This window comes from Macaca nemestrina, chromosome 5, assembly GCF_043159975.1.
Source record: "Macaca nemestrina isolate mMacNem1 chromosome 5, mMacNem.hap1, whole genome shotgun sequence".
NCBI classification, from domain to species: domain Eukaryota; kingdom Metazoa; phylum Chordata; class Mammalia; order Primates; family Cercopithecidae; genus Macaca; species Macaca nemestrina.
In genome coordinates this window covers 165,295,504-165,304,093 of record NC_092129.1, presented here as the reverse complement: position 1 = coordinate 165,304,093, position 8,590 = coordinate 165,295,504, and the positions used below count along the sequence as shown (strand labels likewise).

The 8,590-nt window shown below is 40.3% G+C and overlaps 1 long non-coding RNA gene across 1 annotated transcript in view; it reads right to left on the bottom strand.

The window, feature by feature from the left end:
* Positions 1 to 2,113: 2,113 nt before the first annotated feature.
* Positions 2,114 to 8,590, bottom strand: part of LOC139363497 (uncharacterized) — a 14,448-nt gene continuing 7,971 nt past the window's right edge. Inside the window, exons 2-3 of the long non-coding RNA XR_011624005.1 lie at positions 5,134 to 5,539; positions 2,114 to 3,816 (exon numbers count right to left, since the gene is read on the bottom strand). This is a non-coding gene — a long non-coding RNA (uncharacterized lncRNA). The remainder of the gene's footprint in view (positions 3,817 to 5,133; positions 5,540 to 8,590) is intronic.

Genomic DNA, 8,590 nt, shown 5'->3' with positions numbered 1-8,590 from the left:
CATCCATGTCTGGGGGTAGTGTGCAGAGCACTCCAGCATGGTTGTCAGTGCCTGAGTATGGCGAGGAGGCACCATGCTATGAGTGTGGTAGTGGGAGAGGCTCACTTGTCTTCTGGGCAGAATGGGATGGCATCTACATGGCATTGGACCAGAGTGCAATGTCCAAGGTCAAGAAGGTAAGGAGGATGCATGTCTGCATGAGTTGACAGTGGTGGTGGTGGTGATGAAAAATTGCACCCATTTAAAGGGATTGATCAAATAAGCAAATACGTTGAGCATAATTGGAGCCAGTTGCTCACCATCAGAGAAAGGAGTTACAAATTTGGAATGGGAGAAAAAGATCATGAATAATTTAAGATTGGATTGTAATTGATGGTGTCCATGTGAACTTATGCAGTATCTTGGGAACATGAACAGCCTAATAGCAATGGGCACACCCAGGGCCCTCATCATGGCTTGTAAATCCCTTTCAGCACTCTGCAGCTCTGTGGAGCAGTGACTGATTTCAAGGCAGGGACAGGAAAAGTATAAGATGAGCCTGGAATATTTTGTTGTACTAGGAAGTAAAGTATTCAAAGAATGTTATAGACATATCAAAATGTCACAGAAGCCAGCTTGAAAGGGCTCCACTGGTCAAGGCTGGGACAATCTGAGCAACAACAACAACACATTGTGACAGATTATAACCAATTGTTTAAAATAATCTATGCATCTGTACTGATACACGCAAATAAAAGAATAGGATATGGGGAGAAGAAAAACTTTTTTATGGTAGATTGCCAATGAATAAATGTAGGAAAAAATGATGGAGTTAGAAAATAGCCACTTGATAAATAACATAGTGATAATTAATTCAACCAAGAAACACCCGTGGATGCTAAGACTAATGGGTAAAAGCTGGACGAAGAACTGGATAATTCACAGACTCAGAATCCCTCCCCTAATACACTTTTTCCTCACAGGAGACACATAGAAACTTTATAATGGAGAAACCTGTCAGACAAGGTTAACAGCCCCAGTTACATAACATAGCAACATCATGTGTCACATGTCAAGAAGCAACCAGAAGAATCCAGCATTACTTTCATACTATTCTTGACAAAAATGCATAACTTGAAGCAGGAAGAAAGGTCTGGGAAACTTAAACTAAGGAACCTTCTGCAAATGAACTGGCCTGTAAGCTTCCAAAGTGTCAAGGACTCAAAAGTCGAGGAAAAACTGAGGGACCATTCCAGATTAGGTGATCAAGCAGATACAGCAATGAAATATGCTTTATTTACCTGGGTGGATCTTCTGTTTGGAAAGAGTCTCTTTGGCTAACCCGATTATAGTCTGTAAATTAGTATTATTATTACTATTTTGAGACAGAGTCTTGTTCTGTTGCCCAGGCTGGGAGTGCAATGGCTCAATCTTGCCTCACTGCAACCTCTGCCTCCTGGGTTCAAACGATTCTCCTGCCTCAGCCTCCTGAGTAGCTGGGATTACAGGCATCCACCATCATGCCTGGCTAATTTTTGTATTTTTAGTAGAGATGGGATTTCACCATGTTGGCCAGGCTGATCTTGAACTCCTGACCTCAGGTGATCCGCTGGCCTCGACTTCCCAAAGTGCTGGGGTTACAGGTGTGAACCACTGTGCCTGGCTGCTATTATTATTATTTTTTATTTTTGAGGTGGAGCTTTACTCCCATTGCCCAAGCTGGAATTCAGTGGCATAATCACAGCTCATTGCAGCCTTGACCTCCCAGGCTCAGGTGATCCTCTCACCTCAGCTTCCCAAGTAGCTGGACTACAAGTGTGTGCTTCCATGCCTGACTTATTTATTTATTTATTTATTTATTTATTTATTTATTTATTTATTTTTCAGACAGAGTCTCGCTCTGTCACCCCAGCTGGAGTGCAGTGGTGGGATCTCAGCTTACTGAAACCTCCGCCTCCTGGGTTCAAGCGATTCTCCTGCCTCAGCCTCCCAAGTAGTTGGGATTACAGGTGCCCTCCACCATTCTGAGCTAATTGTTTGTATTTTTAGTAGAGGTGGGGTTTCACCATGTTGGCCAGGCTGGTCTCAAACTCCTAACCTCAGGTGATCCACCCGCCTCAGCCTCCCAAAGTGTTGGGATTATAGGCATGAGCCACTGCACCCAGCCTATTTTTTTGTGTGTTAGGAGAGACCGGGTTTTACCACATTGCCCAGGCTGGTCTCAAATTCTTGGGCTCCAGCAATCTGCCTGCCTTGGAAACTGTGAATTATTAAAAATGGTCACAATGTAGCAATGTCAACTGCATGGTTGTAGTGTGGTTATGCAGCAGAAAGTCCTCGTTGGTAGGAATTACACACTAGTATATTCAGCAGTGGTGGAGCCTTATATTGGCTACTTACTCTTAAGTAGTTCAGGAAAAAGTGTTACTTCTACAATTCTTGTAACTTTTTAAAAATTAAAACTAGCTATGTAAAACTGTGAAAATGAAATGATGATAGCTTCATTGGAAAAGGAAGTCTCTAATGGAGACTAGTTTGAAGACAGTAGCGTTTAAAATGTAACTGCTCAGATGTTTTAAAAACGTTATTTGTATTCAAATATCACTATTCTCTTCCTTTATCATTTTTGAAAGATCAATAACTAAGGAGAAAAACCATGATAAAACAAACCAAGAGCAATCTAAATAAAAATATAACCAAGACTATCAATAAGTCGTGTTGTTAACAAGTACCCTCTGCCAGGATGCAGTGAGAATGCTACTTCATCTCTGTAGTATTCTTCCCCTAAAACTCTATCTCCAGTCTAGTCATCAGTAAACATCAGAAAATACAAAGTGAAGGACATTCTGCAAAATGCCTTACCAGAATGCTCTTTGGAAGCGTAAAGGACATGGAAGACAAAGACTGAGAAACTCACTGACGAGAGGAACCTAAGGAGGAAGGTCGCGAGATATGATTGTTACCCTGGCTTAGATCCTGGGATAGAAAGAGAACATTAGTAGAAGAATTGGTATAATTTGAATAAAGTCAGTAGTTTTGTTCATAGTATTGGATGAATGTTAAATACTTCGTTTTGATAAGTTTACTTTGGTTTTGTAAAACGTGAAGGTTAGGGAAGCTGGGTATTGGAATGATCTGTACTGTCTTTGCAACTCTTCTGTAAATCTAAAATTATTTCAGAATAAAAAGTTTAAAAGTATATATGCCCCAAAATGCAAATATCCTCTCGAAAATGCGAATATACCAATCGGGTATATTCATGTCATGAATTAGCCAAATGTATGTGTTGGCTCTACTATTTTGAACCTACAATGACAAGAAAAGTGTACAGACTCAATTCATCACCAGAAATAACACAAGCTTAGGTTTGCCTTATCTCTTGGAAGCCAGATGATAATATAAACATTTCTGTGAAAGAAATATTTATAGGAGGCAGGAGGTAGGATCAGTAAAACTGATCTCAGTTGGTTTCCTATGTAGGGTTGAGTCCACCTACTCTGGAATTTGGCCTCCCATGTCCATTGTTCTCTATCCTTCCTTGGGATCTCTGCTTCATCCTGCTGCAGCCTCTCGCATTCAAACAAACAGGCCCAGTTACCCTGAGTGCTCATATTGTTTAGACTCATAGAACAAATAAGCCTCCTAAATGTATCTTTCGCTAATTAAGTTTTTGTCTCTCATAGCATAACCTTGAAGCATATTCCCATTCAGGAAAATCTTCTCTTAGGAACGAGAATGAGGAAAAACAAAGATGGTGAAGGTAATAGAAAATGTCATCTTGCCATGAGTCTGAATTTCCTTCTTAGGTAGGTGTTGGCCCAGTATTAAAAGGAAATACTGTGAATAGAGAGAAATTAGAATTAGAATTTTATATTTGAACATAAAAACACTACCATTAGCAATGTATACCCTAAATCAAAAAACGCAAACAGAACAGCAAAACAAAAAGCCTCAAAGAAACAAATAAACAAAAACCAAAATAACAATAAAATAACTCTGGAAAGCTAATGCCTAGGAAGCCAGACAAGAAGTCGGGAAGGATGGAGATTTGTATGGCCAGCGCTAGGGTATACTCAGTGAAACTGGCTCACACACATTGCTGGAGGCAGGGTAAAATCATTCAACGGTTTTGGAAAGCAACTTGAAAATGTGTACCAAAACTCATTACTGTGTTTGAACCTTTTACCTCAAGCATTCCACATCTGTGAGAGTAATCTAATTAAATACTAATTCAAAATATGGTAAAATACATCCATTGCTGTATCATTTATAATTGTGAAAAAATGGAGTTAACTTGGATGTTCAATAAAAAGTGAACAACTAGATAAACCCAATAGCATATTATGAAAGTATGAAAGATAATAATTGCAAAGCTGAAAACTCTTAGAAACATAGAAAGGTACACTCGCAGACTGCATTGTCCAGGATGGTGGCTACTGGTACCCTGTGGCTTTGGGCACTGGAAATAGGTCTTGTCCAAATCGAGGTATGCTGTGAAAGCAAAAGACGTTGGACACTGGATTTCAAAGACTTGGTAAAATTGTTAAATATTTCATTAACAATTTTTTGTTATTGCATGTTGAAATGATAACATTTTAGATATATTGTGTTAAATAAAATATAGTAGCAAAATTAATTTCAATCATTTCTTTAAAAATTTGAACTTGCATATTTGGCTTGCATTATATTTCCATTGAAGAGTGCTTGTCTGGACTATGAGCCCTTTGAAGACAGGGTTAACTCTTGGTCCATGACTCCCAGTTTGTTCTCATCAATTGTTTTGTTAACCACCTGATAAATGAATAATTATAACATTGATTTTAAAATGTATGCAATTACATGTGCAGTAAGCTTACACCTATGTAAAATAGTCATAAAAGACAGAAGGTGATCTACAAAATTGAAGGTGCTGGTTGTCTTAGGATGGTGTGATTATGGGTCACTTTACTATTTTTCAAACTTTCTGTGGAATAATTTTCTTTTCATAATGTAAGGGATATATTTTTTAAAGAATGAAGCCAGGACTTGTGAGGGTTTTTGTTTGCTTGTTTATTTGTTTGTTGTGGGGGCAGAAGGATACACGTATGAACCATCTTCAAAGACTCCTGACCATGGCTGATTCCAGTGGTCTCTCTAATGTGGGGGAGGACATACCTCATAGAGGGCTCGGAGGGGTGATTCTTGAGTGTTGTAGCACACCATGGCTAACAGCAGCCTGCTCTTGGTGCTGGGCAGAAATCTCTTTGGCCCAGAGCAAGCAATGAAGATTTTATATTCTTCATCTTCTGCAAGGAACTACAGTTGTTTCTCAAGGTCAGGTCAGAAAGCATCCTGAGGATGAGGAATAACAGTCCTCAAAGGGCTTTCCATCTTGGCAACGGTTCATAACCATATAAAGCTGATAACAAAATAATTCCAAAATAAATAAACAGTGGGTGCCTAAGTGCCCTCAGAGATCAGTAAATCTGAGCACATGTAAGCTGCCAGTGTGAGAAGCAGATAAAACCTCCTTCTAACATCCTGATGCATTAAAGCAGATGGAAACACCATATCAGGGTGCCTAGAGAAACAAAACAAGACAAAAACTTTCTTTGCCTAGAAAAGCAAAGTAGCTCTTAAACCAAGGCAGAGTGAAATTCCTGACCATTTAACAAATTCTAGACTGTGACAAATTTAATTGATTCAACAGAGATTTATTGACCCCTATTTGTGTTCTAGGTATGGTTTTCAAGGCTGAAGATACAGCAGTAAACAATGCTTGCAAAATTCCATGCCTTCCCATTATTTATGTTCTTATGGGATAAATCAAGGCAATAAACAAATGTGTAATTTAATGTATAGCATATAAGATGACTATAAATACCAAGGAAAAAATAAAGCAGAGAATGAGGGTGCAGGACAGCTGTGGAAGAGTAAGCTGCAATTTTAGAGTGGGTGGCCAGGAAAGGCTTCTGAGGAGGTGGTATTTCAGTGAAGAAAACTTGAAGGAGGTAAGGAAATAAAACACGTAGATTTTGGATAGAAAAACATTTCAAGAAAGGAAACAGCAATTATAAGAGCCTTGAAGTAGGAGCTTGCCTGGCATGTTTGAAGAACAACAAAAAAACAGTGAAACTTAAGGGAAAGAGGTCGGGTGTAGTGGCTCATGCCAGTAATCCCCAGCACTTTGGGAGGCCAAAGTGGGTAGATCACCTTAGCTCAGGAGCTCAAGGTCAGCCTGGGCAACCTGCTGAAACCCCTGTCTCTACAAAAAAACAACAACAAAAATTAGCCAGGTGTGATGGTATGCACTTGTAGTCTCAGCTACTGGGGAGGCTGAGGTGGGAGGATCAGTTGAGCTCAGGAGTTATAGGTTGCAGTGAGCTGATGTCGCACCACCTCACTCTAGCATGGGCAATGGAGTGAGGCCCTGTCAAGGATGGACGGACGGATGGACGGAAGGAAGGAAGGAAGAAAGAGAGAGAGAAAGAAAGAAAAAAAAAGAAAAGAAAAGGAAAGAAAAAAGAAAAAGAAAAAAGAAAAGAAGAAAGAAAAGGCTGGGCACAGGGGCTCATCACTTTGGGAGGCCAGGGCGGACGGATTGCCTGAGCTCAGGAGTTCGTGACCAGCCTGGGCAACACAGTGAAACCCTGTCTCTACTAAAATACAAAAAATTAGCTAGGTGTGGTGGCATGTGCCTGTGGACCCAGCTACTTGGGAGGCTGAGGCAGGAGAATTGCTTGAATTGGGGAGGCGAAGGTTGCAGTGAGCCGAGATCGCGCCCCCGCACTCCTGCCTGGGCGACGGATAGGCAAAGGGGAAGTCAGACTTGGGGAGCCTGATTGTGCAGAGTATTTTAGGGGATTACCAGGACTTTTGACTTTTACTGAGTGAAATGGGAGGATTGCAGGATTTTGAGCATGAAAATGAGATGATTAACCTACACTTTAAGCATCTGAATTCAGAATAGTTAAACCTGAAAACCAGTTTGGAAGTTTTTGCAATAAAAAAGTTATGAAGATCTAATGGCAAATGTAATCAGTGATTTAGGTTCTGGATATGACTCAATGGTAGATCTGATTGTTTTTTTTTGACTTGCTGGATATAGGGTATGAACAAAGTAGAGGAATTGGTGATGATGCCAGACATTTTCACCCAACTTATTGGGAGGATGGATTTTTACCATTTACTGGTCATACAAAGTGCTGGTGAGGATGTGGAGGAACTGGAACTCACACGCTTCTCACGGGAATGTAAAATGGCACAACCAGTATGAAAACCACTTTGGTAATTTCTTCTACATTTAAAACATATGTTTACTATATGACCAATCATTTCATGCCTAAATATTTACCAAAGTGAAATGAAAACTTATGTTCATACAAAAACCTGCACATTAACATTTATAGCTGCATTACATTTAATCACAAAAACTTGGAAACAGCCCAAAAGTCCCTCTCCCCAGGGATGAATTAACAAACTGTATTACATCAACACATTGAAATACTGTTAAACAATAAAAAGGAGCAAATTGCTGATTAACATAAAAACATGGATGGTCAGTGAAAGAAGCCGGTTTCAAGAAGGCTGCATGCTATATAATTCCATTTATATGATATTCTGAAGAAGGCAAGACCATAGAGGTAGAACACAAACCAGTCGTTGCCAGAGATGGTGGTGAGAGGGGGAAATTTGACTACAAAGGGGTGAAGGGGAATATATTATGGGTGATGGAAGCATTCTATAGCTTGATTGTGGTGATGGTTACAAATCTGTGTGCACTTGTCAAAACTTGCAGACATGTACAACAAAAAGGGCAACTTATATAGTATATAAATTATGGCTTCATTTAAAAATGGTAAAAAACGGAGGTAAAATTATGAGGGATATTTTTAGGTGAGAGAAATAATATCAAGGTGGAGTGTGGATGGGAAAAAAGTGGTAGAATGGGAAAAATTAATGTTGCAAGAGGAAGGAGAGGGGATTGAGCAATGACCTGGAACAGATTAGAAAGGATAGGAGCTCATAAACAGCTGGAGGGGTTGGCCTCTGTGGGGACTTGCAAGGGGTAGTTCACCCAGTATAGTGAGACAGAAGGCAGTGGGTATGGGTAGAGAGGATAAAGGCAGGGGTACAATTTTTTAGTAGATGTGATAGTGCTGGGAGCTTTCCAGTGTTTTCCTTGAAATTAGATTTTTGTAGTGAAGTAGAAAGTGAGCACATCAGCTGAGACTGATGATATAAAAGAAGTGTTGGATGTTTGAAGAGACAGGAGAAAATATGAAGTGATTGTTTAGGACAGGGGTCCCCAGCCCCCAGGCCATGGGCTGGTACCTGTCTGTGGTCTGTTAGGAACTGGGCAGCACGCAAAGATTCACCTGTGTTTACAGCCACTCCCCATCATGCGCATTACCACCTGAGCTCTGCCTCCTGTCGGATCAGTGGCGGCATTAGATCTCACAGGAGCACAAACCCTATTGCGAACTGTGCATGTGAGGGATCTAGGTTGTGGGCTCCTTATGAGAATCTAATGCCTGATGATCTGAGGTGGAGCTGAGGTGGTGATGCTAGCTCTGGGGAGCAACTGCAAATACAGATTGACATTAGCAGAGACATTTGACTGCACAGAGAC